Source organism: Schistocerca piceifrons, chromosome 4 (genome assembly GCF_021461385.2).
Source record: "Schistocerca piceifrons isolate TAMUIC-IGC-003096 chromosome 4, iqSchPice1.1, whole genome shotgun sequence".
NCBI classification, from domain to species: domain Eukaryota; kingdom Metazoa; phylum Arthropoda; class Insecta; order Orthoptera; family Acrididae; genus Schistocerca; species Schistocerca piceifrons.
In genome coordinates, this window is record NC_060141.1 from 416,918,495 (window position 1) to 416,932,300 (window position 13,806).

Genomic DNA, 13,806 nt, shown 5'->3' on the forward strand with positions numbered 1-13,806 from the left:
GATATCCTCGGTGTAACAAAGCAGCTTAAATCACTTAATAAATACAAGGCCTCCGGTCCAGATTGTATACCAGTCAGGTTCCGCTCAGAGTATGCTGATTAAATAGCTCCATATTTAGGAATTGTATAGAACCTCTCGCTCACAGAAAGATCCGTACGTAAAGGCTGGAAATTTGTTCAAGTCACACAAATACCCAAAAAGGGAAGTAGGAGTAATCCCCTGAATTACAGGCCTATATCACTAGCGTCGATTTACAGTAGGGTTTTAGAACATACACTGTATTCGAACATTATGAAGTACCTCGAAGGAAACGGTTTATTGACATATAGTCAGCACGGATTCAGAAAATACCGTTCTTGTGAAACAACCGAGAGAGGTGGCGCAGTGGTACCACACCGGACTCGCATTCGGGAGGACGACGGTTCAATCCCGCGTCCGGCCATCCTGATTTAGTTTTCCGTGATTTCCCTAAATCGGTACAGGCAAATGCTGGGATGGTTCCTTTGAAAGGGCACGGCCGACTTCCTTCCCCATCCTTCCCTTATCCGATGAGACCGATGACCTCGCTGTTTGGTCTCTTCCCCCAAACAACCCAACTCTTGTGAAACATAACTAGCTCTTTATACTCATGAAGTAATAAGTGCTATCGACAGGGGATGTCAAATTGATTCCATATTTTTAAATTTCCAGAAGGCTTTCGACACCGTTCCTCACAAGCGTCTTCTAACCGAACTGCGTGCCTACGGAGTATCGCCTCAGTTGTGTGACTGGATTCGTGATTTCCTGTCGGAAAGGTCACAGTTCGTAGTAATAGACGGAAAGTCATCGAGTAAAACAGAAGTATTATCCGGCGTTCCCCAAGGAAGTGTTATAGGCCCTCTATTGTTCCTGAACTATATTAATGACATAGGAGACAATCTGACTAGCCGTCTTAGATTGTTTGCAAATGATCCTGATTTGCACATTATTATTACACCTGTTCATTGATTCCAAGCTCACTATGAATGGATCCACAGCGTTTGTGAATTTCTAGTAGGGAAGTCGATGTGTACAGTAAACAGTGTCTGTAAACAGTGACCACCGTGAAAAAAATGTAGTGAATACGTAATGAGATTTTCAGTCCACTAACTCTGCTTTCCAGCAACTGAAAAGTACAGAACACTACATCTAGCACTGTGCTACGGTACTGTGGTGTGGGGCTTTCAATGTGTACCAGGTCTGCACACATGTAGTCCTCTCTGCAAACAAAGTAACTAACAAGTAATTAGATAACTTCACTTTCTCGAGGTGGTAATCAGAACTTTATAATTACTTTTAGTATGTGCTATGAAATAGTCTACATTTGACAAGTTGTAAACCCATCATAGAAACGGTCTGTTCCGAGGACTTAGGCACATGAAGTGCAACCCGTTTCAGACTCTCAAAAGGTGCCAAAGGTACTGAAACACTTACCGACAGTATTCAAGGAAGACGGCTACAGTAACCGACAGATTTCGCAAACAATCTCTCCGAAGATACGTAAGCACAAGCCCGCTAGAAGGACACATAGAACATTCCGTTTGTGCCTTTCTATGGCCCAGTAACAGCAAGGGTTAGCCAACTCCTAAAGAGGCAGTCGGTATTCAAACCTCCAGCAAAAATTCGTCAGCTTATGACCCCTGTGAAAGACGATGTAGGGCTGAAAACGCTATATATATATATATATATATATATATATATATATATATATATATATATATATATATATATATATATAAAATACCGTGATGGCGAGGACAGTTGTATGTCGGACGAACTGCACATACTACTAAACAGTGCCGTGTAGAACACGAGAGATGTTTCCACATACAGTATCCTGAAAAATCACCTGCAGCAGAACATGCTCTGAAATACGGTCACCGAATTGCATTCAACATGAAATCGATTATTATTAAACGGACAAGTTACCTCTGGGATAGTATTATAAAATAAGCGATCGAGATGAAACTTTCGAATGATACCTTCAATAATAAGGGCGCCATGCAGCTGTGCATAGTTTGAGAGCCTACCATTGGAAGTTTCAAGCGGTCGCGTCAGGTGCACAAAGAAAACAAAGCCATATATCGCGCTGGAATGAGCACCAGTGACGTCACAGAATGCAGCTCGGTTGTATAAGGATGGCAGCAGCAATCACACAACAGTCACCAATTGACAATGACCTAGAATTCTGGCCGAAAGTTGGTGAAAATTTAACCAATGGAAACTCGAGAAAATTTTCTGCGTACACTGAGAAGTCATTGGATACCGCCCAACATAGAGTCTTTCCTCCTTTTACTCAGATTAATGCAGCAGCTCGACGTGGTATGGACCGAAAAAGTCGTTGAATGTTCCGAGCAGAAATATTGGGCAATGCTCCCTCCATAACCGTCCATACTTGCAGATGTTGTGGACGAACTGCTCTCTCGATTGTGTCCTATAAATGTTCGCTGGGACTCATGTCGGGTGGTATGGGTAGCCAAATAATCCTCTAGCATTAGCTGCAAAGTTCTTCGAAGCAATCGCGAACAATAGTGACGCGATGTTGTGGCGCATTGTCATCCATAAAATTCAGTCCTTGTTTGGGGACATGAATGGCTGTAAATGGTCTCCAAGTAGCCGAACATAGCCATTTCGAGTCAATGATCGGTTCATTTGGACCAGAGGACCCAGTCCGTTCCATATAAGCGCAGCCCACACCGTTATGAAGCCACCAGTAGCTTTTACAGTGCCTTGTTGACAACTTTGATCTTTAGTGGAGGAGGAGGAGATTAGTGTTTAATGAAATGATAATTAAATCAAGACCTTAAGCTGTCGACAGGCGTTGGTATGCATCAACGGGGAGAGTTGAAAATGTGTGCCCCGACTGGGACTCGAACCCGGGATCTCCTGCTTACATGGCAGACGCTCTATCCATCTGAGCCACCGAGGGCACAGACGACAGGGCGCCTTCAGGGATTTATCCCTTTCACACTCCCCGTGAGATCCACATTCCCAACTTAATGTCCACACACTGCATTATTAGCGCCCCTGCCCAATACACTCATTACTCGCGGCAGACAATCTTACCGAGTGCGAGAGAACAGATACCACCTTCATATAGTTAAGGCTAACCGGCCATTGACCTTCTTCTTCTGTGCGGATTCACACTGGTTGCCTGAACTCTTAAGGGGCTCGGTGCAAGGGATAAATCCCTGCATCATCCTATCCTCTGTGGCATCGGTGGCTCAGATGGGTAGAGCGTCTGCCATGTAAGCAAGAGATCTCGGGTGCGACTCCCGGACGCGGCACACATTTTCAATTGTCTCCGTTGATGTATATCAACGCCTGTCGACAGCTTAAGGTCTTGATTTAATTATCATTTCATTCTAAAGAGCTGCACAGTCACCGATGGTATCTGTTCTTTCCGACATGTCCGAAAGAACAGATACCATCTTTATATTATTGTTTAACGTCCCATCGACAACGACGTCTTTAAGACAGAGCACAGGATCGTATTAGGGAAGGATCTGGAAGGAAATCGGCCGTGCCCTTGTCAAAGTAATTTAGGGAAATCGCGGTAAACTTAAATCAGGATGGCCGGAAACGGGTCTGAACCGTCGTCCTCCCGAATGCAAGTCCAGTGAACTAACCACTGCGTTACCTGATTCAGTACTTGGGTCCATGGCTTCATGGGCCCTGCGTCACACTCCGCCCCTACCATCAATCAGCTCTTACCAACTGACACCGGGACTCATCTGACCAGGCCACGGTTTTCCAGCCGTCTCGGGTCCAACCGATATGGTCAAGAGCCCAGAAGGGGAGCTGCAGACGATGTCGCGCTGTTAGCAAAGGCACTCGCGTCGGTTTTCTAGTGACGTAACCGATAACGCCAAATTTCGCCGCACTGTCCTAACGGATTTCTGCAGCTATTTCACCCATTGATGCTTGCGGCCGGCCGTTGTGGCCGAGCGATTCTAGGAGTTTAAGTCCGGAACCGCGCTGCTGCGACGGTCGCAGATTCGAATCCTGCCTCGGGCGTGGATGTGTGTGATGCCCTTAGGTTAGTTAGGTTTAAGTAGTTCTAAGTTCTAGGGGACTGATGACCTCAGATGTTAAGTCCCATAGTGCTCAGAACCAATTGTTTGTTGCTTGCGTTTAACATTGACAGCTGTAAGCAAAATCCGCTGCTCTAGATCGTTAAGTGAAGGATATATAGTCCACTGTGTCGTCCGTGGTGAGAGGTAATGCCTCAAATTTGGTATTCTCGGCACACTCTTGATACTACCATTCCGCTTTCAAAGTTTGTCAATTCCCGTCGTGTGGTGATAATCACATCGGACTTCTTTTCACATGAATCGCCTAAGTGACAGCTCCGCGAATGCCCTGTCATTTTATACCATGTACATTCAATACTAACCACATTTGCATACGTGCGTATCGCTTCTCAAGACTTTTGTCACCTCAGTGTTCGTATTGCCGTAAAACCATGCATTCGCACTTTCCGCGACATGTTGTAACACCATACTTAATACTGCAAGTATTTTCTACTGATTAATTCTGCTTAATGTCATGTCATATATGTATTTTTTACTATGCAGTGTCTTTGACCTATTGTAATGAAGTGGAAAGTTGAATAAAATGTTTTCTCTTTACGATTTAAATTCTTTGTATTAATTGAAGAAAAGTAGTCTTTAATTATGGTTATTTTATTTTGACTTATTAATGTGTTTAAATGTTGGGATTTTATTAAATTGCTTATTTATTTGCTTGCAACTACACTCCTGGAAATTGAAATAAGAACACCGTGAATTCATTGTCCCAGGAAGGGGAAACTTTATTGACACATTCCTGGGGTCAGATACATCACATGATCACACTGACAGAACCACAGGCACATAGACACAGGCAACAGAGCATGCACAATGTCGGCACTAGTACAGTGTATATCTACCTTTCGCAGCAATGCAGGCTGCTATTCTCCCATGGAGACGATCGTAGAGATGCTGGATGTAGTCCTGTGGAACGGCTTGCCATGCCATTTCCACCTGGCGCCTCAGTTGGACCAGCGTTCGTGCTGGACGTGCAGACCGCGTGAGACGACGCTTCATCCAGTCCCAAACATGCTCAATGGGGGACAGATCCGGAGATCTTGCTGGCCAGGGTAGTTGACGTACACCTTCTAGAGCACGTTGGGTGGCACGGGATACATGCGGACGTGCATTGTCCTGTTGGAACAGCAAGTTCCCTTGCCGGCCTAGGAATGGTAGAACGATGGGTTCGATGACGGTTTGGATGTACCGTGCACTATTCAGTGTCCCCTCGACGATCACCTGTGGCGTACGGCCAGTGTAGGAGATCGCTCCCCACACCATGATGCCGGGTGTTGGCCCTGTGTGCCTCGGTCGTATGCAGTCCTGATTGTGGCGCTCACCTGCACGGCGCCAAACACGCATACGACCATCATTGGCACCAAGGCAGAAGCGACTCTCATCGCTGAAGACGACACGTCTCCATTCGTCCCTCCATTCACGCCTGTCGCGACACCACTGGAGGCGGGCTGCACGATGTTGGGGCGTCAGCGGAAGACGGCCTAACGGTGTGCGGGACCGTAGCCTAGCTTCATGGAGACGGTTGCGAATGGTCCTCGCCGATACCCCAGGAGCAACAGTGTCCCTAATTTGCTGGGAAGTGGCGGTGCGGTCCCCTACGGCACTGCGTAGGATCCTACGGTCTTGGCGTGCATCCGTGCGTCGCTGCGGTCCGGTCCCAGGTCGACGGGCACGTGCACCTTCCGCCGACCACTGGCGACAACATCGATGTACTGTGGAGACCTCACGCCCCACGTGTTGAGCAATTCGGCGGTACGTCCACCCGGCCTCCCGCATGCCCACTATACGCCCTCGCTCAAAGTCCGTCAACTGCACATACGGTTCACGTCCACGCTGTCGCGGCATGCTACCAGTGTTAAAGACTGCGATGGAGCTCCGTATGCCACGGCAAACTGGCTGATACTGACGGCGGCGATGCACAAATGCTGCGCAGCTAGCGCCATTCGACGGCCAACACCGCGGTTCCTGGTGTGTCCGCTGTGCCGTGCGTGTGATCATTGCTTGTACAGCCCTCTCGCAGTGTCCGGAGCAAGTTTGGTGGGTCTGACACACCGATGTCAATGTGTTCTTTTTTCCATTTCCGGGAGTGTATGCATAAGCTGGTTCACACCTAGGGACTTGCATTGTATAAAATGAAAAGCAACAGTACTTCCCATCTGCAACGGATGTGAGTTGGCGCGTTAGCGAAAGGTGGAGGTGGCGCTCAGTCTGGGCGCCAAGTGAGAGGGCACAGTCAGTCGGCAGCTAGCTACTGGACGGTCTGGTCTGGTCTGAGCAGCAAGTGAGTGGACAGCGCAAGTGCCAAGGGTGGCATGCAGTACCTGGATTAGTATGGAAAGGCCTCGGATGTGTATACGGCTATAAAAATGGTGCTCTATTATTGAAAAAGGCACTAATGTTGGAAATGTCGTCGCCAAGAAGAAGATAATAGAGCATATTACATCCAGAGGAAAGACCAAGTAGCCACCATGTACTCACCACCAGTATTGCGCCATTACTTCAGCAAATCTAAGAGGTCAGATTTATGTCAAAGTATGAACCAGTACATTTAAGAGGTTTTTTTAAATTTTCAATAATCAGGCAAATTATGTGAAACTTGTGTCCGATCCTTGATTTGGTTCCTCTCATGGTACCTCTTAGGAGCCACTCAACATAAATACTGACATCCAACTATCCTATGTGCTAAAATCCAATGAAAATAACTGATTGATTATTTGTACAACACTGAATGCAAAAAATATCTAGGGATACTGTGGTTTCAATTGAAGTTAAGGGAGGAAGTTAGAGTTGCATTTATGAAAACCTCCATAGTGATTGATTTGCTTTATTTCAAAGTGTTTGTGCTTTAAAGATAAACTGCATTAAATACTGTTAATGAAAATTACTGGTTGTATTAATGGCAATAAGACAGCACGTTGTCTTGAGGTTAGATAGAGTAAAATGCATTTAAAGTCATACTTAAGAACCTGTATAAAAGATCACCTGCATTGACTGTTTTAAAAGTCCGGCAAGATGAGTGAAATTTGTGAACGAGTAATACCTAAATTTGTACCTTACAAATCGTCTCAGAAAAGTGTGTTTAGTTTGGTTTAGTATAATGATCAGTTTGAGAATCCCCACTTTAATGTTGCTTAATATGAAGAAACATTCTTGAACAATGAATTTGGTAATTGCATTATGAAGTCATTCTAGAGTTTTGTGTTCTTTGTGTAGTAAAAATTGCAAAGACAGTGTGTGGGCCCCCACCTAAGTCTTGCCTAACAAAGATAAAGTTCCTGTAATTGCTTTTATTCATAAAAATAGAAACAAGATTGCTTCATAGAGAGTGTAAAAATCCTATTGCAAGTGACTTGTGATTATCTTTGTACTATATGAAAAGTAACTATTGAAACAGGACTATGTCCATGTCCAATTTTGGTTTAGTAGTGCATTTCACAACATTTGATAATAACTTATATATGCCAAAGTATAGCTGTTGAGAAGACATAAAGTGTCCATTCTTCCTGTGAGAGCTTGCACATACTATTTTATAACTGCTGGTATTCACTGTATCACTTATCTGATTATACTAGAGTTTCATTGCACTTCTCTGGGAAAGAAGTAATGGTATCTTTCCTTTACCAAAATTCAATACAGATTCTTTAAAAGTAATTAGGCTGGCGACCGTATATTATTTTATTTAAGTAAACTCGGTTACTTAAGATATTTTCCAAATTTCAGTCTTTAGCTTTTTGATTTCTACTGCTGTATTAAATTCAGGTTCGATAATCTAAACCCATTAGGCAACTCACGGTCAATTTACTCAAATCCTCCAAGAGGGTAACATTTGCTGCGTCGTAATACCATACTTGGTAATACGCATTACGCCGGTATAACAGACAGCGCAGTATAGTGTCATATTTGGCTTTTCCCGTTACAGTACTATGTGTTGGGCAGAAAGTGCTATAATGTCTTTCAAATTGTGGCCTATGTTTGATACTAGTAGACTTATTTCGACAAAAGCGGCTCTCTCTACCTGTGCTAGTCTGTTTTTTAGATCCTCCCCGATACACAATCGATTTACCACCATAGATCTGAATCTGGATGGTGGGACCGGGATTTGGTCTAGGCGAGTCCACTGTTGTAAGTACTGCTGCACGGGGCGATGCTACACGTACTTGCTGGGCCCAGCTGTCGTGGAGGAAGTATGTCAGTGTCGCGCCGCGTCCCTAAGCTGTGAATGGCGGGCGTTCCCAGGGCGGCGGCGGGTGCAGGCACGGGCAGATGCCCGCCGAACGCGGCCACCCACCATTAGCGACCCGGCTGTAAACAAGCGCGCAGCGTTTAAATTTACGGCGGCACGGGATGGGATCGCCCCCCGACAATTGAGGGGGAAGGGGAGGGGAGGGGAAGGCAGCCGCCGGGTGTTTTTGTGGCGCCGCGCCGCAGCAGACAGCGCGGCTCCTGCTGCGCCCAGCCACCGCCCCCGCAGCCGAGGGCCACAGGTCTCTGGGCCGCGTTACGAGTAGCGGCGGCGTACCAGGCCACACATCCAGATCTTTACGTCCAGAACTTGCACAGTCTTACAAGTTGCTGTCCCCACGTAGTCGCACTTGCACAGTAGTGGAAATCAGCATCGAAGCATGCATATTTCTAGGGAAATTAACATTGTCGGCTGGAACAGTTGTGCACAGTGTATATGCAATAGTTTGACATCCAATATACCGACAAATGCAACGCAATGGTATTGCATTTGATGTCAGTATGTTGTTGTTGTTGTTGTCGTAGTCGTCAGTCCAGAGACTGGTTTGATGCAGCTCTCCATGCTACTCTACCCTGTGCAAGCTTCTTCATCTCCCAGTCCCTACTGCAACCTACATCCTTCTGAATCTGTTTAGTGTATTCATCTCTTGGTCTCCCTCTACAATTTTTACCCTCCACGCTGCCCTCCAACACTAAATTGGTGTTCCCTTGATGCCTCACAACATGTCCTACCAATCAATCCCTTCTTCTAGTCAAGTTGTGCCACAAACTCCTCTTCTCCCCAATTCTATTCAATACCTCCTCATTAGTCATGTGATATACCCACCTAATCTTCAGCATTCTTCTGTTGCCCCACATTTCGAAAGCTTCTATTCTCTTCTTGTCCAAATTATTTATCGTCCATGTTTCACTTCCGTACACAGCTACACTACATACAAATACTTTCAGAAACGACTTCCTGGCACTTGAATCTATACTCGATGTTAACAAAGTTCTCTTCTTTAGAAACGCTTTCCTTGCCATTGCCAGTCTACATTTTATATCCTTTCTACTTCGACCATCATCAGTTATTTTGATCCCCAAATAGTAAAACTCCTTTACTACGTTAAGTGTCTCATTCCCTAATCTAATTCCACAGCATCGCCCGACTTAATTCGACTACCTTCCATTATCCTTGTTTTGCTTTTGTTGATGTTCATCTTATATCCTCCTTTCAAGACACTGTCCGTGATGTTCAAATGCTCTTCCAAGTCATTTGCTGTCTCTGACAGAATTACAATGTCATCGGAGAACCTCAAAGTTTATATTTCTTCTCCATGGATTTTAATACTTACTCCGAAATTTTCTTTTGTTTCCTTTACTGCTTGCTCAATATACAGATTGAACAACATCGGAGAGAGGCTACAACCGTGTCTCACTCCCTTTCCAACCACTGCTTCCCTTTCATGTCCCTCGACTCTTATAACTGTCATCTGGTTTATGTACAAATTGTAAATAGCCTTTCGCTCCCTGTATTTTACCTCTGCCACCTTCAGAATTTGATAGAGAGTATTCTAGTCAACATTGTCAAAAGCTATCTCTAAGTCTACAAATGCTAGAAACGTAGGTTTGCCTTTCCTTAATCTTTCTTCTAAGATAAGTCGTAGGGTCAGTATTGCCTCACGTGTTCCAACATTTCTACGGAATCCAAACTGATCTTCCCCTAGGTCGGCTTCTACCAGTTTTTCCATTCGTCTGTAAAGAATTCGCGTTATTATTTTGCTGCCGGGCCTTATTAAGCTAATACTTCGGTAATTTTCACATCTGTCTACACCTGCTTTCTTTGGCATTGGAATTATTAAACTCTTCTTGAAGTCTGAGGGTATTTCGCCTGTCTCATACATCTTGTTCACCAGATGGTAGAGTTTTGTCATGACTGGCTCTCCCAAGGCTATCAGCAGTTCTAATGGAATGTTGTCTACTCCCGAGGCCTTGTTTCGACTCAGGTCTTTCAGTGCTCTGTCAAACTCTTCACGCAGTATCATATCTCCCATTTCATCTTCATCTACCTCCTCTTCCATTTCCATAATATTGTCCTCAAGTACATCGCCCTTGTATAGACTCTCTGTATACTCCTTCCACCTTATTGCTTTCCCTTCTTTGCTTACAACTGGGTTTCCATCTGCGCTCTTGATATTCATACAAGTGGTTCTCTTTTCTCCAAAGGTCTATTTAATTTTCCTGTAGGCCACCAATGTACGTTGTATTACAAGACAACAACGATTCAAGTGGTAGAGGGTGGAACTCTGGGTAAAGGCAGTCAGTTTTTTGCCGTGTTACTTTGTGCTAATGTGCCTTTACTGCACATAGGAAACAGGCGTCACTAGTAACAGAGTGCGTTGTGTACACAATTCTTACAATTCGTTAGATAAATAAATAAATGTCATGTGACTAGGGCCTCCCGTCGGGTAGACCGTTCGCCTGGTGCAAGTCTTTCAATTTGACGCCCCTTTGGCGACTTGCGCGTCGATGGGGATGAAATGACGACGATTAGGACAATACAACACCCAGTCCCTGAGCGGAGAAAATCTCCGACCCAGCCGGAAATCGAAACCGGGCCTTTAGGATTGACATTCTGTCGCGCTGAGTACTCAACTACCGGGGGCGGACAATTCTTTAGATTGAGCGCAGGATATGGACAGAACGGAAAATATTGGCTACGCAGAAAATTATTCGAGGTATCGAAATGGTTTCTTTTGCGCAAAGCAAGAGGCACAAACCGTTGTTCTCCTCAGATTGTTGCTGAGTTACATTTGTCAAAAACTTCCAGGCGTGTACGATAGATCTTGTCAAATGACAAGTATCTCTGATTAAAGAAACAAATGCCGAAACCTGCTCTAATACCCAAACATTAACAGGCTGGATTGTAGTTCCCTGAAAAGCATATGTCATTGGCCTCAGAAAGGGATAAAGTTATCTTCACTGATAAGAAGAAAGGTTAATTTGGAGTAAGCCTGATGGATTTTAGTATTATTGGCATGATCTGAGAACAGAGCAGCAGGTAAGAATGAGCAGCAATTTTGGTGGTGGAAGTGATGATTTGTGCAGCCTTCTGCTCTAAAGGTAAATCAAGCATTGCTTGGCTGAACAATACAGTGAAGTCCAATATGTATACTGAGATGCCAGACAGAACTGATAAGGGTGTATGAGGATCCACGTAACGAAAGTAATGTTCCAACAAGATAATGAATCTGTGCATGTTTCTGGTACAATCACAAAGTGACTTGAAAACAAAGATGTCGACGTCTTGCTCTGGCCTGCACCTAGCCCGAATATGAATCTCATGAAAACCCTTTGGGGGATAATTGTAAGGCGTGTTCATAGCAATGGAAGGCAATTTGAGGCCATACATGAGTTGAAAAGTGCGATTCGAGAAGCGTGGGTGACAATTTTACTGCAAGAGCTACAAACCCCGATAGAATCAATGCCGAAGGAATGTTTGAGATAATTAGGAAGGAGGCAAGTTACTCAAAGTGCTACCAATGTGATAACACAACAGGATAGTGAGTGCCTTTATACCAGTTTCCAACCAGGAAATTCAAACGCCAAATTTTGTTATTTGTGTTATGGAAGAAACTGTGTAATTCCGCCATGATTGTTTATGTCTTATATGTATCTATCGCTTTCATAATAAATTCGATACAGTATGCTACCGTCGAAGGAGCCCGGCCTTTATACCGATTCCCACTACTGTACAGGGTGAGCCGCGTAGAGCAGGTCATCGCAACATCGTACTGTAGGCGGTAGAGCGAAGCGTTCCTAATAGTTGGAAAAAAGCACAGGTCATTCCCCGTTTGCAAGAAGGTTCGTGGAGCAAACTCACAAAACTAGGGACCTATATCTCGAACGTAAACCTGTTGTAGAATTGTGGAACATGTTTTATGTTCACGTATTGTGATGTTTCTGGAGACCGAAAGGCAACATGGGTTAAATAACAACGATCGTGTGGAACCCAGGTCACCCTATTTGTCCACGATATTCAGTAGATACAGGCGTCCTGGTCGACACCGTGTTCCTTGACTTCTGTTAGGTCGTTAGATACAGTTCCGAGCTACATCCTAACGAACAACATACGAGCATGCGGATTACCAGACCAACTGTGTGAGTGGATAGAACAGTTTATAGCACACACATAACACAGAACGTCATTCTCAAGGAAGAGAAATCTTCAGAAGTAATCTCCAACGTACCCCCAGGGGAGTGTTATAGGACCAATATTTTTCACAATACATGTAAATGACCTAATAGATAATGTCGGAAGTACGAAGTGGCATTTTGCGGATGATGCTGTTGTATACATAGAAGTCGCGACGCTAGAAAATTATAGTGAAATCCAGGAAGACCTGCAGAGCATCGACGTCGCTGCAGGGAATGGCAATTGACCCTCAGCATAAACAAATGTAACTTATTGCCAGTACGTGGATAGAAATTCCCTTACTGTATACTTACAAAATCACTTAACAGTTACTGGAAGCAGTTACTTCCATACAATACTATAGTCGACATAAGCGTCTTGAGAGATTCAGCTACTGTTTATATAATTAAGGTAATTCTCATTTATTTCTCCTACTCAGTTACACGTTTTTATTAGATTACATGTTTCACTCTAGATCATCTTCAGACCTAAGTAGTCTGATACGTGATTCTGAGGAGACAAGACGGGTTGCTGACGCCACTACTTGCATCAGAAGATGGTCCAGAGTGATCGAAACATGTAATTTAATTAAAAATGTTCAGCAGAGACGGAACAATTAATGAGAATTATCTTAAATTAAAAATTTCTTCATTCCATAAAATACCTAGGAGTACCGGCATGAGTACGGAGCGAGTCGAATTGGAACGACCACATAAAGTTAATCACGGATAAAGCAGACGTCACGCTGAGATTCGTTGGAAGAATCAGGAGATGAAGTCCACAAAAAAAAGGAAGTAGCTTCCAAACACTCTTTCGATCAATACCTGAAAATTGCGATATTAAAGTGCCTGTGCTGTTAAGAAAAACGATGCATGCGTGTCCAAAGGAACGTTGCATCGTCCACTGCAATGCCGTATTTATTCGTCAATACCCAGCAGCGACATTCCATTAAAATATCCTCTCCTGTATGGGAATTACATAATGTGTGTACGAGTACAGTTTGCGACATAGGAATGGCGACATATGGAAGTTTGGATCCGACCATCACTTATGCACGGATAGCCTAAGTGGGAAATCCGGATTCGAATCGCGATCCGTCACATATTTTCATTGCCGTTATTCGTTTGTGCAGCTGATGGTTGTTGGTTATCGTAATTCCGAATACATTTCATGTACTTGATTACTGGTTGTCAATCTGGGATCTCTACCAAATAGGCTTGATAGAGGAAATACAGAAGATCTGATGGAGATAAGGACGTTTCGTTTCAGGTTAACTCGGCAAGC

General features: G+C 44.3%; 1 non-coding gene across 1 annotated transcript; it reads right to left on the bottom strand.

Annotated features, from left to right (window-relative positions):
* Positions 1 to 2,873: 2,873 nt before the first annotated feature.
* Positions 2,874 to 2,948, bottom strand: Trnat-ugu. The gene has a single exon. It is a non-coding gene; the product is annotated as a tRNA-Thr (tRNA).
* Positions 2,949 to 13,806: the final 10,858 nt, after the last annotated feature.